Genomic DNA, 27,504 nt, shown 5'->3' on the forward strand with positions numbered 1-27,504 from the left:
CCTGGCGGCTTGCAACGGCTGGGCTGTTTTGCATCAGGGACAGCAGCAAGGGATCCTGGCTTGAGGTGGTGACATCGGTGTCTGTAGCAGGGGGCGGCAACGGTGGCGAAGAATTGAGAGGCAGAGAGACGAGGGGAGAGGGATGGTCGATCCAGGAGGCCTTGCTACCAGTTAGTACAACCAGACTGCAAAGGGCACTTTTTTTTTTCGAAACGGAGGCAAAAATTTTGCCTCATCGATTAATTAAGCAGAAGAGAGTTGCTCGGTTAATTAGGGAAAACCGAGCGAAAACCAGATTGCCCAGTTAATTATGGAGAACCGGGCTAAAACCCTCGCAACCGCTGAGCGGCACACATAGAAAGCCCCCGCACACCACTCCAAAGAGGGCCTCGACGAGACCGCACGCAGGCGTCATCGTCATCACTCCTCCCCTAGAGGCGTCATCGCCATCCCTACACTTTGAGCAAACGACTCCGACTTCGCCGTAGGCGATCGTCGACTCAACCCACATTGTAGCGGACACGTGAAGCTGCATGAAGATCGATGCCAAAACCTCAGCCTCCTGCGGCCAGACAGCGCAACTCCAACTCTGACGAAGAACTCAGTAGGACAAAACCAGGCACGGCTGGCGCCACGGGAGATCGCCGAACGGGCAACCTGCAGCCAGTCATCGTATACCACAGGGCCTCGCCACCGCAGCTTCGACTCCGTAGCAACAAGCAAACCGAGGCAATACCGTGGACACGCCGAAGAAGAGCCGACTACCGCAACCATTGTCGCGTCGCCGACATCGCTCCCACCATCATCGTTGTCGCAGAAGCCTGGACACCACCAACCACCGGACCCGCTTGCCGATGCCGAGCTCCAGGACGAAGCCCCCAAGAGGGAAAAAGACACCAAGGTGTCGTCATCGTCCGATCATAAGATCTAGGGTTTCCCCTCAAGAGGCCGAGATGGCCGAATCCGCGCGAGAGGAGTGCGGCAGCAAATCAGCGATGCCTCCAGGAAGGTCACGACGGCCACAGCCGCCGCCATCGCTGGTCACGGCATAGGGCCGTGACAGGGTCTTCACCCGAGCTCCCACACCACCTCGGTTGCACATCATCCCGCACCAGCACCGACAAGCCCACCAATCATCCTCTCAGCCGAAGCCGCCGCCCGAGCGCCAAACAGGCAGCCCGAGCCCCTCCACCACGCGCCCCGCCAGAGCAGCAACACCATGACGGGCCTCCACCACGCCGGAGCAGGTGGCCACCCGGCCGCAGATCCGTGCTGCGCAGACCTCCTGCGCACATCCGCCGAGCCTCCTTGCCCGTCCTCGCCTGAGCCGCAGCCCCTCACGCCTGCCTGCCGAGCTTCCCTGCCGCAGCCTCCCTGTCGCCTCGGCACGACCCACACACGGCAGATCCGCGCCAGCTGGGCCACCCCGCGCCGCCGCCATGCCTCTGCACGGTCCCCTTGCGCTGCTGCCGCCCGGGCCCTCTGCACGCCCGCGACGTGCACCCCAGCAGATCCAAGGCGGCTCCATCCCAGGTAGCCTCGTGACGCCAGGACGGCGCCAACGCCACCGGAGGTCTCCTTGCCACTTCCGATCTGCGCCGACCCACGCGACCGCCGCGCCCCTCGCGGCCAAATCGCCGCCCGCTCCTCGCCCCCACCGCCCGGCCCACGCCCGAGCCGCAGCGCCCCACCTGCCCGCGCCCGACGCGCGCCTCGCCGCGCGCCCGCGCCCCTCAGGCCTCCGCGAGCTCAAGGCCGCGCCGCCCCTAACCCCGGGCCACCGGATCCGCGCCAGCCGGCGCCGGAGCCGCGCCCGCGCGCTCTCCAGAGCCGACGAGACCTCACGCCAGATCCGCCCTAGCGCCGTCCAGAGAGATGCCCCGCCGCCACCCTCCCTGGAGCCTGACCGGGCTTCGCCGGCGGGCTCCTCAGGCGGCGGCGAGGTGCGGGTGAGGAGGAGGTGGGTCAGGCGGCGGCGCCGGAGGGGGTTCCCCCGTGACGCCCGGGTGAGGCGACGCGGGGGTGAGACAAGGCGGTTTAGATCTCGCCCGCAAAAGGCACTTAGACTCATTGAGAGATTCACGTGACCTGACACCACTCAGAAAGACTAAAGCTTAATTCGACTCAAGCCATGCGAGTTGTACTAAATCAACGAGCGCGCCACTTTGGTGACTCCCAGAAAATACGCTGCGGGCCACTGCGCTCCGGCCGCACCAGGAGCGGAGCTGCAGAGCCGGAGAGCTGCTGAACAGGCTCTTAGTTCCTAATATCACCTATAATAGGACGAGAAAAGGATGATTTATACTCCCTCCGTTCGGAATTACTTGTCATAAAAATGAATAAAAATGATGCATCTACAAGTAAAATACATCTCGATACATTCATTTCTTGGACAAGTAATTCCGACTGGAGGGAGTACGAGATAAGATCGTTCCACCAGCTTTAAGTGAGCATCTCAAGAAAATATCCACAACCGTCCCAACTATACCATTTTTACAGTGACAAGAGTTATGGTAAACAAACCAACTGGGTGAAGCAAGCCTCAACAGGAAAACAAGACACATGATCATAGTGCCAAACTCGCCACAGCACCAGCCTTTTGTCACCTTCCCTTCCTTATGTTAAAGACAAGTAGATACAGCAGGCACCTAAAATATCATCTTTACCATGAAATTCAAAAATCAAACTCTCCTGAAGCCTGCAAAGAGTAACGCAGAGTCAGCAAGAAGAGCATTGCATCAAGTGAAGAGCACTGAAGAATTATAACTTATTGCTTACAAAGTCCAGGTGTGTGACCAAGTAGCAAGAAACAACAGTTCAATTGCTCAATCATGTTTGTATCACGACAGATCCAAAAAACAGGAAATCATACATTCACAAGTTTGACCAAAACATTATGATACCCACCTTGTTGAATAGAACATCTCTGCCATTCAAATGCATGATTCCATCCTTCAAAGTGCACTTCCAGCGATTCTTTGTCCTTGTTACCTAGTAAACCAGCAAAAGATACAAGACATAAGGGCCTGAAACTAGAGGTAAAGCAGATACTGTTGAGCCAACATTATCTAAATTAAAAAGGAAGCAGTATTACTTTGTCGAATTGTGCAAGGACAAGGTGCTGCGTGTTAGGTTCCTCATCGCCATCCTGTAAGTCATCTATCTCGTCATCGTCATCATCATCTTCATTAAGAGGAGGTTCATCATCATCATCATCATCACCACCCGCCGTATCGTTTCTTGGCTTTGGTGTTGCAACAGCAGGTGTGGGAGTTCGATATTCCGCTAACACATCAAAATATGACTATGATAAGAACACTCCACACATAAAAAAAATTATGTGTTAAAGGTCCAGACCTGTGTCCACAATTCATGAGAAACTTACAAGATTCCCCAGGGGTATTGTAGTCTTCGGTTGGAACTCCTGGGAAGAAAAACTGCTGAAACATAAAAGAATCACGTTTAGTCAAAGAATCTGAAGATGCAAGATAGACTGGTCGAGGTCTAGAGTTACATACATCGTTATAATCATCTTGTATCCCATCCCGTTGAGGAAGAACTGGTGGTATTGTGCTTTCTTCGATAGAAAATGTCTTTGTTACTGATTCTTGCTTGTTCATGATGGAATTCCACACCTGTTGTGCGTTATCCTAAATAAAGACCCAAAAAAGGAGGATGAACTTCCAAAAACGAACACAAATAGAAACTCAGTATTAGCACTAAGTTCATTGATGTGTTAGCATTGACAATACGTCAGCGTCCAGTATTAGCACTAAGCAATAGGGAGCTTTTGCAGGAAGCTCCAAGACATTTAGAAAAAGTAGAGAAATCTGAAATCCAAATTTGAACTTCTGTGCTAAAATAGTAAATACAGTGTGCGGTGATGTACTAATATATTAGCGTAAAGATGGATGAAGTGTGGGCCTGCATGCCAAAAATTGCCAGCTTAGATACTATCCTTTGATCCTTCAGTGGTTACAATACATGACATATATCAACCAGATTAGTTGCAATTCTCTTTAAAATTAAGTTCATCATGTCATTTTCATAATTTAGCAGGCACTTCAAGAAAAACATTCGTGCAACATCCCAGTAAAATACACTGAGCATATCAATATGTGAAGTGATTGGGAACTTAATCTAGGACCAAAATATATTAGGTTTACACTTTACAGATGATGAACTAGCAACCTGGTGCATGTAGCTCCCGCTTGCGCAGGGTCCAGGGAAGGGTCCGACCACTTTGGGTCTATAGTACGCAGCCTTTCCCTACATTTCTGTAAGAGGCTGTTTCCAGGACTTGAACCCATGACCTCATGGTCACAAGGCAGCAGCTTTACCACTGCGCCAAGGCTCCCCTTCAGATGATGAACTAGCACATAACAAAAATTATTAAACAGCCAACTTATGAGGTATTGCTATATTATTATTCAGGTGGCAACTAGATGACATATAAATCTAGACTATTCAAATAAAATTAGTTAAGCATATCGATATGTGAAGTGATTGGGAACTTAATCTAGGACCAAAAAATATTAGGTTTACAGATGATGAACTAGCACATAACAAAAATTATTAAACAGCCAACTTATGAGGTATTGCTATATTATTCAGGTGGCAACTAGATGACATAAATCTAGACTATTCAAATCAAATTAGTTAATAGACAGAGGTAGTACCAAGTTGAGGAAAATGAAACTGTTGTCATCGATATAGCATTGGATTGGGGGTTTTGTGAGCTTAGGTATTTGGTATAAATTGAAGTAAATACTAAAGCTCGCATAAAAGAATGTTCCCAACTGAAACAGGCCCATAGGTAACAAACTCTATGAACCTAGTCCATAATCATAATAATACCAGTTCTCAATTAACTAAGGCCCCGTTTGGATACAAAGTATTTCTGAAATACTATGTTTTTTATAAAAAGCTGTAGTATTAAATACTTTTAGGCCCTGCTTGATAACAAAGTAGTTTCCAAGTATACTGAGAATACTATATATTTATCTAAGTATCATAGTCTTAATTACTGAAACATGTTTGGCTACCCCCAAAAACCTAGGTACTAATACTAGAGTATTTCCAAAAATCAGGGTATTTCCTCTTTTTAAAATAAAGAATCCCAACAAGCAAAAAAACGAGCCTGTCACACGTTATTTTTTTTGCTAGCTACTCGCAACAACTCAGCCTTCGTCCCATGCTGACACCACCGACCTCTCGTCTCTAGAGATGTCACTGTTGGCGGCCATGGAGAAACTAAGAGAGCAGCTGAGAGAACAAAGATGAGCCCATTGTCCTTTATCCTCCCTCCTCCTGCCTCCGTGCCATTCCCCCTCATGCATGTCCATTCGCTCAGCTCTGTCCATGGTGTAGTGGCGGCCCAGCGCAGCTATTTGTAGGACTACACGGTAGGCCCAGCACCCCATGGTGCAACTCCACCAGGGGCGCCATATGAGGCCTCCGTGCCAGCCGAGACGAATGGAAACACCTTGCTCACCAAAAATCAAGCAGCAAGAATACAACCCTATTCGGTCCGGCGAATTTATCATTGCCGCCCTTCCACGTGCGAGATAGTCAGGTTGCTTACGTCCCAAGAGCAAGCGCATGCGGCTGTCAGATCCAATGCAGCGTCGAGTGATGCCTCAGTGCCAGCCGAGACAAATGGAACCACCTTGCTCACCAAAAATCAAGCAGCAAGAACACAATCCTATTCAGTCGCACGAATTTATCATTGCCGCCCTTCCACGTACGAGATAGTCGTTGCTTACGTCCCAAGAGCAAGCGCATGCGGCTGTCAGATCCAATGCAGGGTGTCGAGCTTGGTCATGCGGTTCTAGTCACGCGCAGCTCCTCATGCCCCTGGACGGTGACGCGGAAAAAGGCCAAGCCATTCCCGCTCCCATCGACAGACAGCTTCACCACCAGCTTTGCCATCAGGTCCTAGCTCCTCGCGCTGGCATGTTGTGGTAGTTCGACTGCATCCTCCCCTTTGGAGAGTGTAACACCGAGCATGTGCATGGCACATCCAGTTTAGCCGTTTAGTAAGGGCGTGTTTGGATAACTGGCTCGCACCTGGCTCGCACCCGCCATGCAAATTCCAGTGTGATTGGTTCCCTGCGCGGCCCTCTCAGCCTGGCCCGATCGATGCAAAAGGAGGCCTCTCAGCCAGGCTGAGGGGAACGCAGGAATCGGGCGTACGCGGGAGCCAGGCCCGCGACTGCATCCGCGCCTCGACCGCAACCTCCCATATTTCCCTTTCCCCCCTCTCTCTCTCAGCGCGCATCAGATCAAGAACACCAACCCATCGCCGTCGCAGCCGTCGCCGTCCCCGTCTGAGGCCCCGCGTGCGCAGCTGGTCGGAGCTCCCTCGCCGGCTACTGGTCTGATCTCCGTCGCCCACGCTCCGCCCACGCCGGCGGCTCGCCTCCCCACCTAGACTCGTCGGGTTCCACCACCGCCCCAACGCCGTCGAACTCCGCCATAGCAGAGCGCACCTAGCCCTGCGGACAAGCTCGCTGTAGCTCACCACTCCACCCGTCGTAGTAGTCGTGGTCTGTGAGTAGATCAAGTTGTAGGCACTTTTGCGGTGATGCATGTGGATTTCGTCCGTAGTTTGAAGGATTTTCTAGTAGATTTAGCCGCAGATTCATCTATCAGCGGATGCATGTACTTGTCCATCTTTAATTTTGCTGTAAGCTCATCCCATAGCCTTGATTTGTAGGTTTCTGCTTTTTTTCTTTAAAGAAATTTCTACTGTTTTCTGTTTCTGATTTGTTGTCCCGAGATGTTCTCAAATCATCTCGTCCTTTGTTGGATGTTTCGTTAGATGGATTAGCATACTACTTTGGATTCTGTAGGATATGTGAGTTCCCTAGGAGAGCTGACAGCACGAACTTCATGTAAATCAAGAGCACTATGAAATGTTTTGATTATTACCACAGTGATTCGTAGATCTAATATTGCATGCAGTCTGATTGCTTAATTTCATCTCATTAAACGCATCTTTTATTGGAAAAGAAGTTTCACACAGTTAAGCTCAAATGCTGCATACCAAACAACATCTCTTGTATATTGCATCTCTCGTGCACCCATATCATACAACCCACCAAACACACATCTGAACTCATCTTTTGCACCAAGCTCAACCAGGCTAGGCTCACCCAGGATCCCCCATGCAATGCAGGTTAGAGCCACCCAGGCAACCAAACACCCCCTAAGTGCATGGTTGTACTAGTTTGTTCATGCCGGTGCTTTGTGCATGGCCGTTTAGCAGTTTACAATGCCTAGCTAGCTAGCAACACGCACGTTTGCAACTGCTTCAAACAGCTGTTAGCTAATTTTACGTTTTTCCATACGCGCTCTTACAAAAAGGCCCACAGTATTCACAATAATCCAAAATACCCTGTTATGTCAAAACCGTGATATTTTGTACCTACAGGCTAAATTACTGTAGTTTTTCTGTACTTTGTTTTTTTCAATACTTTACTATCAAAACATAGCCTAGTGTTTCTATACGTTGTAGTTTTTCAATACTTTGCTATCAAAAACATAGCCTAGTTTGGTAACACAGTTTTTTCAAAGCCATAGTAATTCGAAGCCTAAGTTTTCCAATGTGTGGGCAATGAATACTACGATAAAAACCGTTGTTTTTCTCAGTTTTGGCATAACCACCGATGCCATAGTAATTCGAAACCTAAGGTTTCCAATGTGTGTGCAATGAATACCTTAGGCCTTAGCTTTGACTTGCTGCATCTAACTCAGCTACACTGAAGGAACTGATCTGCGTGTAGAAACGGCTGCCCCATGCATGCAGCTATGCCATGCACTTCAAGTTCTCTCCTAGCCGGGGCAAAATCATTTGTGCATGTAGGTGCACCTATGGACACATAGAATCACTCCGCTAGCTAGCCTTTAGCCTGATGCGCATGAGTGTGCTCCAACGATCAATCGATCTACTCCATGGGCAAGCTTCGTTTGAGTCATGTGCTACTCCCGTAATCAGCAGCCCGCAACCTGATAAAAGTGTAAGGTCGTTGGATAATAGCGTGTGCTGTCATCCCAACCGACAGCGGTGTCCGTAGAAAAACAGATAAAATGAAACGCCTAATAACAGGAGATGGATTACACTTCATTTAACAGATAGATTGACAGACAGAGGAGACGGCAATCACATCTGAGATCTTCTGATCTGGACATAGAAGGCAACGTCAACAGGCTGAGCGCTCTGCCCCGCGATTATTCTCGGTTTGGTTTAGAGAAAAGAGGCCCGGGCCTCTTTTTCAGATACCACAAAAATACTACGGTACGAGAGAAACCTGGGTATCTTCAACTACAGTATTTCTTTCATCCAAACACCTCAAAGCATTTAATATACTCCCTCCATCCAAATATATAGGGCCCGGTTTTCGAGGTTGCCTTTGACTATGGGTTAGAGTAATGTTATATGACATGCATGTTACACACAACATACTGTTATATTCGTATGTGAAAGAAGTTTCTAATGATATAATTTTTATATCATACATCTCATATATTACTAATCTTATATCGATGGCCAAAGGCAACATTGAAAAATGAATTAGGCCCTATATATCTGGATGGAGGGAATAAAAGTTTTTTCACAAAACCATGTTATTCACAAAAAACTGCAAAAATGCTTTGCATCATGTTGGCCTCTCACGCCCATTGTGTCTCTTCTGGGCTTAGGTCATAAGGCATGGTTAACCATGCACTCTCGTGATGTTTCATGGTACTAATTAATTCATTTCTTTCCTAACTATAGCATGTACCATGGTTACGAGATATGTCGATTTCTTTCTTTGCAGTCACAGCCAGTCTATGCACAGGGTCAAAATTGGTTCCATGGCCTTGTATGCGTATATGCATTGAATAGACAGAGTGAGTTGTGTGGGTCTCTTACCTCGGTTGGTTACACAGATTCGATGCTGATTACAAACAAGATACTTTGATTAAGATATGTAACCATTAATTGTGATACTAGTGTTCTTTTAATATACCAGTGTTAACACACAAGCTAAGCCAAATTGTGCACGTTATGACATGAAATTATTTGAATTCCTTTCAACGGTTAGTTGTTAACATAATATAAAACAAAACGTAACACTCTACTTAATACAACAATTGCCAAACACCCATTGGTTTTTCCAATAGTGTAAATTACTGTAGTGTCTCTATACCGTGGCATTCCATGCCTGCATGTTATAATATTGTGGTTTTCTGATAATGTTGTTTCTAAACCACCTTCCATACAAACACTCTAATATTATAGTAACACAAATAAAACAGTCCCTCTATCATCAACTATCCACCCCACACGTTCGTAGTAATAAAGTGGAAAAAAATTATAAAGAATTTTGAACAGTACCTTTGACCCCACAAATTCGGCAACCTGGTCTGCACATCCATCCTGTTGTGGCACAAATGAACCAGAAGGAAGCTGACCAGGATATTCATCCCTCTTCCGTTTTCCAGAAGACATCATCAGAAAATCCTACAAATTGAAATGAACTACGCATAAATGCATATAGCATATATAGTGCAAATCAGGATTCTGATCATACTATTTTATTACGGATTCAACATTTATGTCATGAGCTGATAATCCGCAACTTGGATTACAATGATTCGGCAAAGATAAAATTCATGGTCTAAAGCTGCAATCAATCCATAACTAGTTTCACACGTTTGTGTGATAACTGCATGTAGTTGATATGTATTTTTGCATGTGTACATCATTTCAATGTTCTTGCTAAAGAAATGTTGAGCTTCAGAAGTTGCATATATGATGGAGGTACATTTGAGAACACATAACTAGCAACAAAACAAGTGAAACTTCATTTCATTACAAATAGAGCCGTCAAAATTGCTCTGCCAAATAACAACATGCAGACTGACACCAGTATACAAAGCATTATGAAAAATCCTATGGGTCTTCGTTTCACCATATGCCAAGCTAAATCCACTTTGTTTTCATTTGCCTATCACAACCCAAAAAAGTCAGGGACAATAAAAGCAGCAACATAGAAAATAGATGCTTTACTACTTGACTATTAGACTGTTCTTGCTTAACCAATATGACATCAACAAGACATGGTGCCATTAGAGTAATGTGCTATGTGTGCAAACTTATGGTGCAATTATTTCAAATATACTGTGGTACAAATGACGTAGGTGAAGAAGCTAGTAAAAGATATAGTTGGTATTGTGGAAGGATCCTCAGTCAAATATTCCTAAATATCATTCAGACAGAGCAATAAGCACAAATTCTATTGTTCCTTCCAGACTGAAAGAGCCAACACAATTGTCACATAGCTAGCAACCGATGTATCCTTTTTTTGGCGGAAGTTATTAATGTGCTGAGAACTCCGGATATGTGGGTTACTAGCTACCTAAGAAGCACCGATAGAGATACAGACACGGAAATACAACTACGGTGACACGGGATACGGCATTTTTTGAAAACAGCAATTCGGGGATACGTCAGGGTATTAAGTACTTAGAAAAATGGACATCATGCAATAAATATTTAAAGATAATTTTTAGATGAGAGATTTTTTTAGTTATATGTTGTCACATTTCTATTGATGAAAGACTTTGAGCAGTCCACTCAGAGCCCACGTAGCTCTCTGGCCTCCGATGCCCATGTAAGGCCCAAATCCGGAAAACCCTAGACTAGTAGCTCTCCAGCCGTTTCCTACTTCCCATTCTCGTACTCCTTTTCTCCAGCCACCTGCAGAGAGGAGAAGAAACGACCGCACCACCGCATGTACCTTCTTGCATCGGCAGCTTCCATCACCGTCTCTAAGTCTGCCCAAATCTTCTTCCTCGCTGACCGCTGCAGTCCGCATCTTTCTCCCTGCCCGGAGCTTCTCCCTCATCGATCGCCTTGCCATCTTCCTCCGCCGGGATGTTCTTCCTCCGCACGGTTGCCATCGGCAGGAGAGTTGGGCAGCGGCGTGGTTGCTGGAGGCTGGCTGCCGAGTCCCCACCATGCCCACGCCATATCTAGGCCATAGCCTGATTTAATTTCGTTTTTTAATTCAAAAAAGATAGGATACTGCGGGATACGCGTATCACGTGTCCCCCCTGTATCAGGACGGACAATCGGCAGTTTTGGCCTTCTTTCTTTTCACACAGGCCACAATTGGGAATAAAAAAGACCATTGCTTTGTAGCTAACTACAGTATAGAATAGTAACCCAATAGAAAAAATCAACAGGACCGATGTCTCTGAAAACAGAACAGGTATTAATAACTGGTGAAAAGGAAGAAAAGAAATTACAACAGTGCTGTAAGCTCATCCTTCACCTTAGTCAGTGGCTGAGGTTGCATCATCCGGTCTGGGTCCTCACGGCTCTCCTCGTAAGCTGTACATCAATTAAAATTGTCCAAACCATCATTGCTTTCCTCGATCAATATTGCTCCAACCAGACAAAGATGAAGGCCATGCCGAGAACAAGAAGGGGCATAACATAGGCACATACCAACGTTCACATCAACCCCCAGTGGTCTCTGATTCATCCAGGGCGATGGAGGTTGCTGCAAAAAAAACTTCCAAACATCAATCTCAACTAAAACAAACAAAATCACGTCCACACACAAACCAGAAAAGGTACAAATTCACTTTACCATGTAAGGGCTTGGACGGCCAGTTTTTGGATCAGACCCATTCATCCCCATCCCGTTTCTCATGTCACTGATCGGCGATGGGGCATAGTCCGACGGCCCCGTGGGTATGTTATACATCCCTGTATCAATCCCTGGAAGTGGTGTCTGGATCGGGGTCTGCAGCGGCGTCTGCAACCAAATACAACCAACCCTATCAACGCCCTGCATGTCGACCACATAGATCGCGGCCAATTTGGAGGGATAATCGAGGGATTTTGCCTCACCGGTGGGAACAGCATGTCGGCGGTTGGGGTGGCGTACTCCTCGGACGTGGCCTCGTAGGGCACGTTGAGGTCGTGCACGGGTGGAGTCGCGCCGGCCCCAGGAGCGCCTCCAGCGGAAGCGGGGGGGGCCCTGTTGCGGTCGATGTTCCCTGAGATTGCGCCACAGTGCAGCATCTTCATTTCCCAGAGCTAGTGTTTTCAGCCGGATCGGAAAGGCAACCGTCAAATCGCATAAATTAACCAGCAATTCGAGAGGTATTAGTACAAGGGGCTCGACAAATCGGTAGAACTTACAGCCTGGAGCTCGTTGAGGACGGCATCGCCAACGCCGTAGGTAATGAAGTCCTCACGAACCTTGGCGACCACGTCGTCGATGACGGAGATGTAGACGGTGGACACGTTGCCGCTGGCCATGGCGGCGGCGGTGCCTAGGGTTAGGGTTTGCGTGGGAGGTAACGACGGCGAGGCGGGCTGCAGCTCGGAGAGAGGGGAAACGGGGAGGAGGAGGCGGACGAGACGGATGGGGAATTAAGGAGAGAATATAAATAGGTTTGCATCCGGTGGCGTCACGTGGCCGGGGTATTTGTAGCCCCTCTCCGCCACTGGCTGTGCCAATGCACCGCCTCGGGGAGTTTCGGAAAAGGACACATGTTCGTTCGTGGTCCGTTGTGACTCGCCCTTCTCTAACAGCGTGTTTGGCGGTTTGAGAGAAAGAGGATGGGAATTTTTAAGGCTTTGTTTGGTAGGGGTGGATTGAAGAGGTTTGAGGAGGGGGGATTTTAAAGGATTGGGTGAATTCTTTCTTTTTATTCAATCCATTCAAAACCCTTTGAATCCACGATGCAAATGTTAACATCCACACGTGAGCACGAAACAACATGGCCCAAACGTCTTCATTATCATTCATTTTGCCACGTCAAAACAGATGACATCAGCGGGAATTTTTTTGGTTTTCGGCTTTAAAATGTGTTATCTTCTAATTAAAAAATCCAATTAAAAGTCCGTTTTCACCATTAAATTTGTCTCGACGAGATCTTTCAAAATAAGATCTCATGTTGATATGTATCGACGAAAAAAAATTGGCCAAAAGTTGCCATGATGTTTACACTGTAGTTGACATAGTGTTTACACTAAAGTTGTCATATGGAAATTTTAGTTTTTAGAGCATGCCAATTTTAGTATTGTGACCATGGCAATTCCAGTACTTTAACCATGAAAATTATTTTTTCTATAAACCATGGCATTTTTAGGTGCATGTATCATGGCAATTTTAGTTTATGGTTCATGGCAAGTCTAGTTTCTTAATTCTTCGTTTTATAATATGTCAAAATTTACTTTTAAACTTAGAAGAAAATAGCTGAAACATATCATGGCAACTTCAACGTAAACATCATGACAATTCATGTGTAATAGATATGGCAACTTTTAACCCTAAAAATGTCATCGAAACATATTGATATGAGATCTAGTTTCGAAGATCCCATCGCGACGGATTCAATGTTGAAAACGGATCATTAATCGGATTTTTCATTTAAGAGATAAAACATTTTTAAAACTGGAAAACCAAAAAGATTCTCATATGCATGCATACGGTGACATGATCTGTGTGTTATAGGGCGTGTGGGCGGGTGCCGCTCCCACCACACGTGTGGGCGTTATCAGCGTCCATCCACAAAACCCCTCCATCCACAATTCTCTTTGTCTAAAATTTCTGTTTGGTAGGCAGGATTTATCATATTGACATAACATGGTGTAGAACATTTAAAAATTCAATCTTTACAATGTAACTAACTCCCCTTATATTTTTGCTACATGGGAATGATGCATCAGTTTTTCCTAGCAGCAACATAATTTTGCATGACTTGAAATTAATATCTCATCACAAGTCACAACAACAACAACATAATTTACCATAATAAAGTTATTATTTAATATTCTCCTTATTCATGATAAAGATTTATTATTTATGCTAGAATTTTATTGATGCAGCGACCAGACCTCAAACAGTCTGATCTCTGTGCATCAGTGTCATCCCTGGATCGGTAATGCTCACACACACAGTACTTGAAGGATTTATAACAGAGTAGCAATCACACACTTATTACATTGAATGTCTCAAAAGAGAACTTATTACAACAAATATGGCTTAAGGCCATCTAAATACGATAACAGCGGAAGGCTTGGAAGTTAAAGTGAGTCCATCAACTCCAACGGCATCACTGAGTGAAAGATCACGACCTAAGGCACCTTACTCGTTGTCTGAAAAGTCTGCAACATGAACGTTGCAGCTCGAAACGGGTCAGCACATGGAATATGCTGGCAATGTAACACATAGGGAGTAATGAACAAAATAATGCTATCACTATATGCATATATGGCTGGTGGAAAGCTCTATGGTTACAGTTTTGCATAAAGCCAATTTTTTCCTACAACAAAGGAACAAATTTTATTTAACTATCATGGTGGCTGTTAAACATTAAGAAGGTAACCCCCCCTCTCAATCCCAATTAAGAATCATCATTAAACCCAATCCAATTAAATTAAGAGTGATGAGATCCATATGATAATCCAAGAAACTAGATACTCAAAACGACCATAACCGGGGACACGGCTAACCATGATTAGTTTGTACACTCTGCAGAGGTTTGCACACTTTTCCCCACAAGACTCGATCTCCTCCTTTGGATTCCTCGCACTGCATGGTGTTTGAGAAACGGATGACCGAGACACAGTCTTTCAGAAGCATTAACTCTTTACTCTAGGTAGACAATACCAAGCTACATCCCCTACATCTGCTAGTCTACCACTGAAAGAGGTCACGCAACATACTCAACTATGCTAGAGCCCATAATAGCTTGTGGCTGCACATGGAAGTTTCTAGCATGAATAATCTTATGATCCCTTTGAGCCTGGGCAGCGGTCCATAGGAGAATCACACGGTACCCCGGGATTTCCAAAAATACAGGCAACACTGGGTTCCCCAGGTGCCTCAGTCCACCCAACTGTGTATTAAAGTAGCCACCTTAAGTTGAACCATTAATTAACAATACTCACATCTGTCATGGATACACTCACCCAATCCACGTCTACTACCATAGCATAGCAATATAAGCAAACATAGAAGTAACTCCCAAAGGTTTGATAATAAACAGGACAATAGGTACTACCTCATCTACTTCCCAAAACCCACATGTTAATCAGATCCTAACCATGCAATTGTTTGAGGATTGATGTAATGCAATAAAACTGGGTAGTAAAGAGGTATGATCAAAGTGTTACTTGCCTTGTTGATGATCCGTGAAACCTAGAGACTCGTAGTAGCACGCTTCGCACTCCGGGTACTCTATCACAAACAAACAAGCATACAATAAGCACTCAACTACAAGCACGAGAAAACTCAAATAAGATATCTAACAAGAAAGTTTAACTTAAGAACTCCGGTTTGCAAAAAGAATCAAATCAAATGAAGCAACGAAACTCAAACGGCGAAAGAAACAAGCTTCGTTTACTAATCTGGACTCAAGTCAAATTTTACAGTAGCAAAATCATGTTTAAGTTGGTTAAACAGAAAGAGGGTTTCGAGACGAAACTCTAGGCGCTTGATTCATCTGATTCCGATAAACGAGCGAAAAGATAAACTAAAACGAAAATCAGGGCAGAAATCGCGATCGAAAATAATCGCGGAAAAACCCTGGAAAAGAAAAACTGACTAACAGTCTAACTAACAAACGTTCACTGTTTGCGGCTAAATGGAGAAAATTGTTCGTTAAAACGAACGAACGAACAGGCGTTCGCTAAATAACTAAACCAAAAAAACCGAACCAGATCTGGCAAAAAAACAGATTTAGGGTTTCGAAAAAAAAGAACGGTTTTTCTAAGAAAACCGACGAATGGCGAGACGGCGGCGACGACGGTGAGGCGACAGGGACGGGGCTCCGGGCGGCGACGGCGCGGATCCAAGGCGGTGGCGGCGTCGGTGGCGGGTGGTGGTGGTGGCGGGGCGGGGTATATAAGGAGGGGGCGACGGCTTGGGGAAGGGGGCGAGGAGGAGGAGTTCTCCCCGGACTCGGCGGCGGCGGCGTGCTCCGGCCGGACTCTGGTCGGAGTCAGTCGGGCGGAGGCGAGGGGCGAGGCCAGCCCGGCTCGGCTGGGCCGCTGGCCCAGTCTGGCGCGCAAAGTTTTTTTAATAATGTTCCACCAAAAATAAATCCTAGAAAAATAAATAAAAATCTAAAAATGCCAAAACAAATTTTTTTCGTCTAAATAAAATATTTAGAACAAGAGGAACATTTTCTTGGCCTAAAAATGCAATTTTGAAAACATGCAATTTTTCTAATTCAAATAAAATTGCAATAAAATCCAAAAAAAATAGTAAATTGATTTTAATATTTTTCCTCTAATATTTCATTCATTTTGGAGAAGTCATTTTATCTCCTCTCATATATTTTTATTTTAGAAATATTAGGAAGGAAAAATAATCAAAACCAATTGATCCTCTTTTCAAAATTTGAGAAAAACTCAAATATGGAAATGACGAAATCCCCAACTCTCTCCGTGGGTCCTTGAGTTGCGTAGAATTTCTAGGATCAAGCCAAAATGCAATAAAATATGATATGCAATGATGATCTAATGTATAACATTCCAAATTGAAAATTTGGGATGTTACAAAACTTACCCCCCTTAAGATGAGTCTCGCCCTCGAGATTCGGGTTGGCTAGAAAATAGGTGAGGGTGATCCTTGCGTAGGTCTTCCTCTCGCTCCCAGGTGGCTTCATCTTTGGTATGGTGGCTCCACTAAACTTTGCAGAACTTGATAACCTTGTTGTGCGTGACTCGGCTGGCAAACTCGAGAATCTTGACTGGTTTCTCTTCATAAGTCAAATCACTATCCAACTGAATCGCTTCCAGTGGCACTGTATCTCTTAAAGGAATATCGGCCATCTCTGCGTGGCACTTCTTTAGCTGGGAAACGTGGAACACATCGTGTACTTCTGACAATCCTTCGGGCAACTCCAACTTGTAAGTAACTTCTCCCATACGTTCTAAAACTTTGTATGGTCCCACAAAACGTGGTGTTAACTTTCCCTTAACTCCAAAACGCTTAACTTCTCGAAGTGGGGACACACAAAGATAGACTCTATCTCCGACTTCGTAAACTGTCTCCTTGCGTTTAGAATCTGCATAGCTCTTCTGCCTCGACTGGGCTACCTTGAGTCTATCGCGAATCAACTTAACCTTCTCTTCAGACTCTTTGATCAAATCTGGTCCAAACAACTGACGGTCTCCAACTTCATCCCACAACAACGGTGTCCTGCACCTCCTTCCGTACAAAACTTCTAAAGGGGCCATCTTCGAACTGGATTGGTAGCTATTGTTGTAAGAGAACTCTGCATAAGGCAAATTGTCATCCCAACTAGATCCATAATCTAGCGCACAAGCTCTCAACATGTCCTCCAGAATCTGATTGGCTCTCTCGGTCTGTCCATCTGTCTGCGGATGAAAGGTTGTACTAAACTCTAGCCTGGTACACAAAATTTCATGCAATTGATTCCAAAACTTTGAGGTAAACTGGGTTCCTCTATCTAATACAATGGTCCTCGGAACTCCATGCAGACATCTGATCCTGGTCATGTATATCTTGGCCAACTTAGCACTGGTATAAGTGGTCTTCACTGGGATGAAATGTGCTACCTTCGTCCAACAATCGACTACAACCCATATCGAGTCATTGCCCAAACGAGTCCTGGAAAATCCCGTGATAAAATCCATGCCTAGCTTATCCCACTTCCATTCGGGTATCAACAATGGCTGTAACAATCCTGCTGGCTTCTGATGCTCTGCCTTTACTCTCTGACATACATCACAAACTGCTACATACTCCGCAATATCCTTTTTCATTTCGGTCCACCAGAAACTGTCCTTCAAATCCAGATACATCTTAGTATTCCGCGGGTGAATCGAATACGGCGAATCATGGGCCTCTTGCAGAATCAACTTCCTGATGTCCGGATCATTGGGCACATATACGCAGTCCTCAAACCATAAGGTATCGTGCTCATCCTCACGAAATCCCTTAGCTTTTGCTTTGCTCATCCTTTCCTTTATCTCGGCAATCTCCTTGTCAGTCTTCTGTGCTTCTCTGATCTTATCCATCAAAGTAGAATGAAACTCCAATGCTGCTACATAGCCTCTCGGAATTATCTCCAAACATAGCTCACGAAGATCCTTGGGTAACTCTCCGGTCATGAGTGTGTTCACATGGCTCTTGCGGCTCAACGCATCAGCTACTACGTTAGCCTTTCTGGGATGATAGTGCAATCTCATGTCATAATCCTTAATGAGCTCCAACCATCTCCTTTGCGTGAGATTCAACTCCTTCTGCGTGAAGATATACTTCAAACTCTTGTGATCCGTGTACACCTCACAATGGTATCCGATGAGAAAGTGTCTCCATGTCTTCAGCGCATGCACTACGGTTGCTAACTCCAAATCATGTGTAGCATAATTCAACTCATGGGGTTTAAGCTGTCGTGAGGCATAAGAAACATCTCTTCCCTCCTGCATAAGCACTGCTCCAAGTCCTCGACGAGAAGCCTCGCAATATACTTCATAATCCTTGCGCTGATCTGGCAGAATCAACACTGGTGATGTAACCAAGTTTCTTCAACTCCTGGAAACTGGCCTCACATTCTTCAGTCCATTTGAACTTGGTGTCCTTCTTTAACAACTCCATCATGGGTTTTGCAATCTTTGAGAAATTCTCAATGAACCTCCGGTAGTATCCTCCGAGTCCAAGAAAACTCCGGATCTCTCCCACTGACGTGGGTGCTTCCCAGTTTGTCACAGTGACAACCTTGGTGGGTCTACTGCCATTCCTTCTCCGGATATAACATGTCTGAGGAATCCAACTTCCTTCAACCAAAACTCACACTTGCTGAACTTGGCATATAACTGATGTTCTCTGAGCTTTCCAAGTACCAAACGCAAATGCTCCTTATGCTCCTCTTCATTCTTCGAGTAGACCAGAATATCATCAATGAACACCACGACGAACTTATCCAAGTACTCCATAAACACCTTGTTCATCATGTTCATGAAATAGGCAGGTGCGTTAGTCAAACCAAATGACATAACGGTATACTCATATAGCCCGTACCTTGTGGTAAAAGCTGACTTAGGTATGTCCTGCTCTCGAATCTTCAACTGGTGGTATCCTGATCGCATATTGATCTTGGAAAATACTTTAGCTCCTTGCAACTGGTCAAACAAATCATTGATCATCGGCAGTGGGTACTTGTTGTTGATTGTCACTTCATTCAACCCTCGATAATCAACAACCATCCTCAACGATCCATCCTTCTTCTCTACTAGAAGCACTCATGATCCCCAAGGTGACAAACTTGGGTGGATATAGCCTTTATCCAGTAGCTCTTTAATCTGTTTCTTAATTTCCTCCAAATCCTTTGCGGGCATTCTATACGGTCTCTTAGATATTGGCCCTGTGCCTGGCAAAAGCTCAATCAAAAACTCAATGTCTCTATCCGGTGGCATGCCTGGCAACTCTTTTGGAAATACATTAGGAAAATCCTTCACCACGGGTACTTCCTCCTGTACAACTCCTGATAAGGAATTCACTTGAGTCCTCTTCGGCACATGCCGGGATACATACTTGATCCTTCTTCCTTCTGGGGTGGTGAGCAAAATCGACTTACTGGCACATTCAATGTTCCCCCCATACTTCGATAACCAATCCATGCCTAATATCACATCCAGTCCTTGTGACTCCAATACTATTAGGTCTGAGGGAAACACGTAGTTACCAATCCTTAATGGTAACCGATCACACCATAGACTAGCCATATACTCTGCTCCTGGCGAGGTTACTAATATGGGTGACCTAAAGGCTTGGGTTGGCAGTTTATACTTATCCACAAATCCCCTTGATATGTATGAACACGGTGCACCAGTATCGAAAAGAACGACTGCAGTAAATGACTTAACCAAAAACTTACCTATTACTGCATTTGGCTGCGCTTCAACCTCCTCCATGTTAACGTGGTTCACCTGTCCCCTGTTGAAAGGGTTAGGCTTCTTCCCAGATCTTCCATTGCCATTTCCATTTTTAGCTTCAGGACATTCATTTGCATAATGTCCAGTCTTCTGGCACTTGTAGCAAGTAATGTGGCTCAGATCTTTCTTGGCAGGCGTTGCTGGGTTGGAACAGTTCTGGCCGTTGCTTCCTCCATTACCATTTCCGTTCTTGGGGCCACTATGGTTGTGCGTACTTCCTCCATTATGGTTGTGACCTCCATGGTTATGCTGAAACGCTCCTCCCGAGTTCGGGGTAAAACGAGGCTTCTGCTGAGCTCCAGAATTGTACTTCCCTTGTCCATACTTCCTCTTGCAATTTTCAATCTGTTGCTGCTTCCCTTCAATCATGAGAGCTCTGTCTACCAACTCCTGGTAGTTGTTGAAGGTTGCCACCATCAACTGCATTCTCAGCTCATCATTCAGTCCTTCCAGAAACTTCTCCTGCTTAGCTGCATCTGTAGCAACGTCATCTGGAGCATAACGTGCTAACTTACTAAAATCATCCACATACTGGCCAACTATGCGTCCTCCTTGGCGCAAGTTGAGAAACTCAAGCTTCTTCATGGCCATAGCTCCTGCTGAAACATGGGCAGTACGGAAAGCCTGCTGAAACTGGTCCCATGTGACAGTGTCGATGGGGTAAGTGGCTGTAAAATTCTCCCACCATGATGTTGCGGGTCCATCAAGCTGATGTGCGGCAAAACACACTCTCTCCGCATCTGTGTATCCTGCAGTGGTCAACTCCCTTCCAATCTTGCGGAGCCAATCATCTGCAACTATCGGCTCGGTGCTGCTAGAGAACATCGGCATATTAAGCCTCAAAAACGGGCTAAGTGACCAACAGGTGGTGGTGGTGGGTTGTTGTTGTTGTTGTTGTTGTTGTTGTTGTTGTTGTTGTTGTTGTTGTTGTTGTTGTTGTTCCCCTGATTCTGATTCTGGACTAGTATCTGCATAAGTGCATTCTGCTGCTGGATCAACTAAGTGAGCTCCGGTGGGAAATCAAATCCATTGTTGCATCTTGGAGGCATCTGAGGGTTTTATAAAATATGAGAATATAGAATAGAATGAGGTCTAGAGGGAAAACACTACCCATATGCTCATGAGACAAACACAAACATATCACTTCAATCAATTCAAGCAAGGGCATACAATGGTCTAACTATCGTTACAAAAGTGCTCGGACTATGCTATATACATGGGGGAATGCTACTACTGTTATGGTGGTCGACTAGAAAAATCGATCGATCGAAGACTCCATGATATCTGCTCCAGCTTCATCAACAAAGTCATCATCGCTATCATCGGGGTCTGTGTGGTGTCGTCGATGATGATGTAGTTCTCCGGGCAAGTGGAATCGTCGTCATCTCCTCCTGGCGCGGGGTCTCCCATGAACACTCTGATCTTCTTTATAAGGTCATCATTCTTCTCCAATAATGTTGCAATTTCCTCTTCATATCCATCGCGAGTAGTCTTGAGTTCTTCTTCTAGCTCCGTGATCCTGGTCATTGCCTTCTTCAGATCTATCATGCCTGCACACATGTGGTTCTCCTGGCGACGAATGTGCTGGTTTAAATCCCAGATGAAAGCTGCAATAGATCTATCCTTCCTAGTACTGATTATCTCTCATTGCTCGTCTCGGCGCCCACAAATCTGGTAGATAGTATACTTGACATCCTTGTGGTAAACTTCTCCAATGCGTCCCATGGTGATGTGGGCTGCCATGCTCTTTTCTAAACTCCAGGTTGGTGCATCAAGGGAAAACTCTATGGGCTCAGTGACGGGCATGAACGTCCTTCCTGGAACTTGAACTTGAATCATCCAACGCTCCTCTTCTGGTAAAGTGGCGATGTAGGTCCCGGTGAAGCTTGGTACTCCAATGTTCATGTATCTAGTGACTTCCTTCAAGTGGCATCCAAAGGGTGTATCTTCATCCGGTTGCGTGAACTTGTTCCTTGCATCCGCCATCCTATAGAGTAGAAAAGGAGAGAGGTCAGAAATGAGAAGAGAGTAGTGATCTAGGGTTTTAGCTTAGTGGTCGTGTCCTACAGTCAGCGTGTGCTCTGATACATCTTGTAGGGACCAAACCTCAAACAGTCTGATCTCTGTGCATCAGTGTCATCCCTGGATCGGTAATGCTCACACACACAGTACTTTAAGGATTTATAACAGAGTAGCAATCACACACTTATTACATTGAATGTCTCAAAAGAGAACTTATTACAACAAATATGGCTTAAGGCCATCTAAATATGATAACAGCGGAAGGCTTGGAAGTTAAAGTGAGTCCATCAACTCCAACGGCATCACTGAGTGAAAGATCACGACCTAAGGCACCTTACTCGTTGTCTGAAAAGTCTGCAACATGAACGTTGCAGCTCGAAACGGGTCAGCACATGGAATATGCTGGCAATGTAACACATAGGGAATAATGAACAAAATAATGCTATCACTATATGCATATATGGCTGGTGGAAAGCTCTATGGTTACAGTTTTGCATAAAGCCAATTTTTTCCTACAACAAAGGAACAAATTTTATTTAACTATCATGGTGGCTGTTAAACATTAAGAAGGTAATCCCCCCTCTCAATCCCAATTAAGAATCATCATTAAACCCAATCCAATTAAATTAAGAGTGATGAGATCCATATGATAATCCAAGAAACTAGATACTCAAAACGACCATAACCGGGGACACGGCTAACCATGATTAGTTTGTACACTCTGCAGAGGTTTGCACACTTTTCCCCACAAGACTCGATCTCCTCCTTTGGATTCCTTGCACTGCATGGTGTTTGAGAAACGGATGACCGAGACACAGTCTTTCAGAAGCATTAACTCTTTACTCTAGGTAGACAATACCAAGCTACATCCCCTACATCTGCTAGTCTACCACTGAAAGAGGTCACGCAACATACTCAACTATGCTAGAGCCCATAATAGCTTGTGGCTGCACACGGAAGTTTCTAGCATGAATAATCTTATGATCCCTTTGAGCCTGGGCAGCGGTCCATAGGAGAATCACACGGTACCCCGGGATTTCCAAAAATACAGGCAACACTGGGTTCCCCAGGTGCCTCAGTCCACCCAACTGTGTATTAAAGTAGCCACCTTAAGTTGAACCATTAATTAACAATACTCACATCTGTCATGGATACACTCACCCAATCCACGTCTACTACCATAGCATAGCAATATAAGCAAACATAGAAGTAACTCCCAAAGGTTTGATAATAAACAGGACAATAGGTACTACCTCATCTACTTCCAAAAACCCACATGTTAATCAGATCCTAACCATGCAATTGTTTGAGGATTGATCTAATGCAATAAAACTGGGTAGTAAAGAGGTATGATCAAAGTGTTACTTGCCTTGCTGATGATCCATGAAACCTAGAGACTCGTAGTAGCACGCTTCGCACTCCGGCTATTCTATCGCAAACAAGCAAGCATACAATAAGCACTCAACTACAAGCACGGGTAAAACTCAAATAAGAGATCTAACCAGAAAGTTCAACTTAGGAACTCCGGTTTGCAAAAATAATCAAATCAAATGAAGCAACGAAACTCAAACGGTGAAAGAAACAAGCTTTGTTTACTAATCTTGACTTAAGTCAAATTTTACAGTAGCAAAATCATGTTTAAGTTGGTTAAACAGAAAGAGGGTTTCGAGACGAAACTCTAGGCGCTTGATTCGCCTGATTCTGATAAACGAGCGAAAAGATAAACTAAAACGAAAATCAGGGTAGAAATCGCGATCGAAAATAATCGCGGAAAACCCTGGAAAAGAAAAACTGACGAACAGTCTAACGAACAAATGTTCGCTGTCTGCGGCTAAATGGTGAAAATCATTTGTTAAAACGAACGAACAAACGGGCGTTCGCTAAATAACTAAACAAAAAAACCGAACCAGATCTGAAAAAAACCCAGATCTAGGGTTTCGAAAAAAACCGAACAGTGTTTCTGAGAAAACTGCGAACGGCGAGACGGCGGCGGCGGCTACCTTCGTCGGTGGTCCGGTGAGCGAGGCGGCAGGCTCTGGCGGCGGCGGGCTCCTGCGGCGGGCTCCGGCGGCGACGGGGTCTCCAGCGGCGTGGTGCGGGGCGGCGGTGAGGCGACGACGACGGGGCTCCGGGCGGCGGCGGGTCGCGGGCGGCGGCGGCGTCGGTGGCGGGTGGTGGTGGTGGCGGGTTGGGGTAAATAAGGAGGGGGCGGCGGCTTGGGGAAGGGGGCGAGGAGGAGGAGTCCTCCCCGGACTCGGCGGCGGCGGCGTGCTCCGGCCGAACTCCGGTAGGGGTCGGTCGGGCGGAGGCGGGGCGAGGCCGGCCCGGCTCGGCTGGGCCGCTGGCGCAGTCGGGCATGCGGAGTTTTTTTTAAAATAACATTCCGCCGAAAATAAATCCTAGAAAAATAAATAAAAAACTAAAAATGCCAAAACAAATTTTCATCGTCTAAATAAAATATTTAGAACAATAACATTTTCTAATTCAAATAAAATTGCAATTTTGAAAACGTGCAATTTTTCTAATTCAAATAAAATTGCAATAAAATCCAAATAAAATGTTAAATTGATTTAAATATTTTTCCTCTAATATTTCATTCATTTTGGAGAAGTCATTTTATCTCCTCTCATATATTTTTATTTTATAAATATTAGGAAGGAAAAATAATCAAAACCAACTGATCCTCTTTTCAAAATTTGAGAAAAACTCAAATATGAAAATAACAAAATCCCCAACTCTCTCCGTGGGTCCTTGAGTTGCGTAGAATTTCTAGGATGAAGCCAAAATGCAATAAAATATGATATGCAATGATGATCTAATGTATAACATCCCAAATTGAAATTTCGAGATGTTACAAACCTACCCCCCTTAAGATGAATCTCGCCCTCGAGATTCGGGTTGGCTAGAAAATAGGTGAGGGTGATCCTTGCATAGGTCTTCCTCTCGCTCCCAGATTGCTTCGTCTTCGGTATGGTGGATCCACTGAACTTTGCAGAACTTGATAACCTTGCTGCGCGTGACTCGGCTGGCAAACTCGAGAATCTTGACTGGTTTCTCCTCATAGATCAAATCACTATCCAACTGAATCGCTTCCAGTGGCACTGTATCTCTTAAAGGAATATCGGCCATCTCTGCGTGGTAGTTCATCAGCTGGGAAACATGAAACACATCGTGTACTCCTAACAATCCTTCGGACAACTCCAACTTGTAAGCAACTTCTCCCATACATTCCAAAACTTTGTATGGTCCCACAAAACATGGTGCTAACTTTCCCTTAACTCCAAAATGCTTAACTCCTCGAAGTGGGGACACACGAAGATAGACTCTGTCTCCGACTTTGTAAACTGTCTCCTTGCGTTTAGAATCCGCATAGCTCTTCTGCCTGGATTGGGCTACCTTGAGTCTATCACGAATCAACTTAACCTTCTCTTCGGACTCTTTGATCAAATCTGGTCCAAACAACTGACGGTCTCCAACTTCATCCCACAACAACGGTGTCCTGCACCTCCTTCCGTACAAAGCTTCGAAAGGGGCCATCTTGAAACTGGATTGATAGCTATTGTTGTAAGAAAACTCTTCATAAGGCAAATTGTCGTCCCAACTAGATCCATAATCTAGCGTAGAAGCTCTCAACATGTCCTCCAGAATCTGATTGACTCTCTCGGTCTATCCATTTGTCTGCGGATGAAAGGCTGTACTAAACTCTAGCCTGGTACCTAAAGTTTCATGCAACTGATTCCAGAACTTTGAGGTAAACTGGGTTCCTCTATCTGATACAATGGTCCTCGGAACTCCATGTAGACATATGATCCTGGTCATGTATATCTTTGCCAACTTAGCACTGGTATAAGTGGTCTTCATTGGGATGAAATGTGCTACCTTCGTCAAACGATTGACTACAACCCATATCGAGTCATAGCCCGAACGAGTCCTGGGCAATCCTGTGATAAAATCCATGCCTAGCTTATCCCACTTCTATTCGGGTATCGGCAATGGCTGTAACAATCCTGCTGGCTTTTGATGCTCTGCCTTTACTCTCTGACATACATCACAAACTGCTACATACTCCACAATATCCTTTTTCATTCCGGTCCACTGGAAACTGTCCTTCAAATCCAGATACATCTTGGTATTCCCTGGGTGAATCGAATACGGCGAATCATGGGCCTCTTGCAGAATCAACTTCCTGATCTCCGGATCATTGGGCACATATACACGGTCCTCAAACCATAAGGTATCGTGCTCATCCTCACGAAATCCCTTAGCTTTTCCTTTTACCATCCTTTCCTTTATCTCGGCAATCTCCTTGTCAGTCTTCTGTGCTTCTCTGATCTTATCCATCAAAGTAGAATGAATCTCCAATGCTGCTACATAGCCTCTCGGAACTATCTCCAAACATAGCTCGCGAAGATCCTCGGCTAACTCCTTGGGTAACTCTCCGGTCATGAGTGTGTTGACATGGCTCTTGCGGCTCATCGCATCAGCTACTACGTTAGCCTTTCCGGGATGAAAGTGCAATCTCATGTCATAATCCTTAACGAGCTCCAACCATCTCCTTTGCCTGAGATTCAACTCCTTTTGCGTGAAGATATACTTCAAACTCTTGTTATCCGTGTACACCTCACAATGGTTTCCGATGAGAAAGTGTCTCCATGTCTTCAGTGCATGCACTACGGCTGCTAACTCCAAATCATGTGTAGCATAATTCAACTAATGGGGTTTAAGCTATCGTGAGGCATAAGAAACAACTCTTCCCTCCTGCATAAGCATTGCTCCAAGTCCTCGACGAGAAGCGTCGCAATATACTTCGTAATCCTTGCGCTGATCTGGCAGAATCAACACTAGTGATGTAACCAAGCGTTTCTTCAACTCCTGCAAACTGGCCTCACATTCTTCAGTCCATTTGAACTTGATGTCCTTATTCAACAACTCCGTCACGGGTTTTGCAATCTTCGAGAAATTCTCAATGAACCTCCAGTAATATCCTGCGAGTCCAAGAAAACTCTGGATCTCTCCCACTGATGTGGGTGCTTCCCAATTTGTCACAGTGACAACCTTGGTGAGGTCTACTACTATTCCTTCTCCGGATATAACATGTCCGAGGAATCCAACTTCCTTCAACCAAAACTCACACTTGCTGAACTTGGCATATAACTGATGTTCTCTAAGCTTTCCAAGTACCAAACGCAAATGCTCCATATGCTCCTCTTCATTCTTCGAGTAGACCAGAATATCATGAATGAACACCACAACGAACTTATCCAAGAACTCCATAAACACCTTGTTCATCATGTTCGAAATAGGCAGGTGCGTTAGTCAAACCAAATGACATAACGGTATACTCATATAGCTCGTACCTTGTGGTAAAAGCTGCCTTAGGTATGTCCTGCTCTCAAATCTTCAACTGGTGGTATCCTGATCGCAGATCGATCTTGGAAAATACTTTAGCTCCTTGCAACTGGTCAAACAAATCATTGATCATCGGCAGTGGGTACTTGTTCTTG

General features: G+C 45.2%; 1 pseudogene across 1 annotated transcript; it reads right to left on the reverse strand.

The window, feature by feature from the left end:
• Nucleotides 1-2,416: 2,416 nt before the first annotated feature.
• On the reverse strand, nucleotides 2,417-12,480 carry LOC123118851 (transcription initiation factor IIA subunit 1-like; annotated as a pseudogene). Its single transcript, XR_006458333.1, has 11 exons — nucleotides 12,203-12,480; nucleotides 11,909-12,097; nucleotides 11,646-11,813; nucleotides 11,501-11,555; nucleotides 11,325-11,383; nucleotides 9,383-9,508; nucleotides 3,519-3,650; nucleotides 3,386-3,440; nucleotides 3,095-3,285; nucleotides 2,908-2,991; nucleotides 2,417-2,698 (listed from the first exon to the last, which is right to left on the reverse strand). The product of XR_006458333.1 is annotated as a transcription initiation factor IIA subunit 1-like (transcript).
• Between the last annotated feature and the right edge of the window lie 15,024 nt (nucleotides 12,481-27,504).

The sequence above is a fragment of the Triticum aestivum genome, chromosome 1B (genome assembly GCF_018294505.1).
Source record: "Triticum aestivum cultivar Chinese Spring chromosome 1B, IWGSC CS RefSeq v2.1, whole genome shotgun sequence".
Classification (NCBI taxonomy): domain Eukaryota; kingdom Viridiplantae; phylum Streptophyta; class Magnoliopsida; order Poales; family Poaceae; genus Triticum; species Triticum aestivum.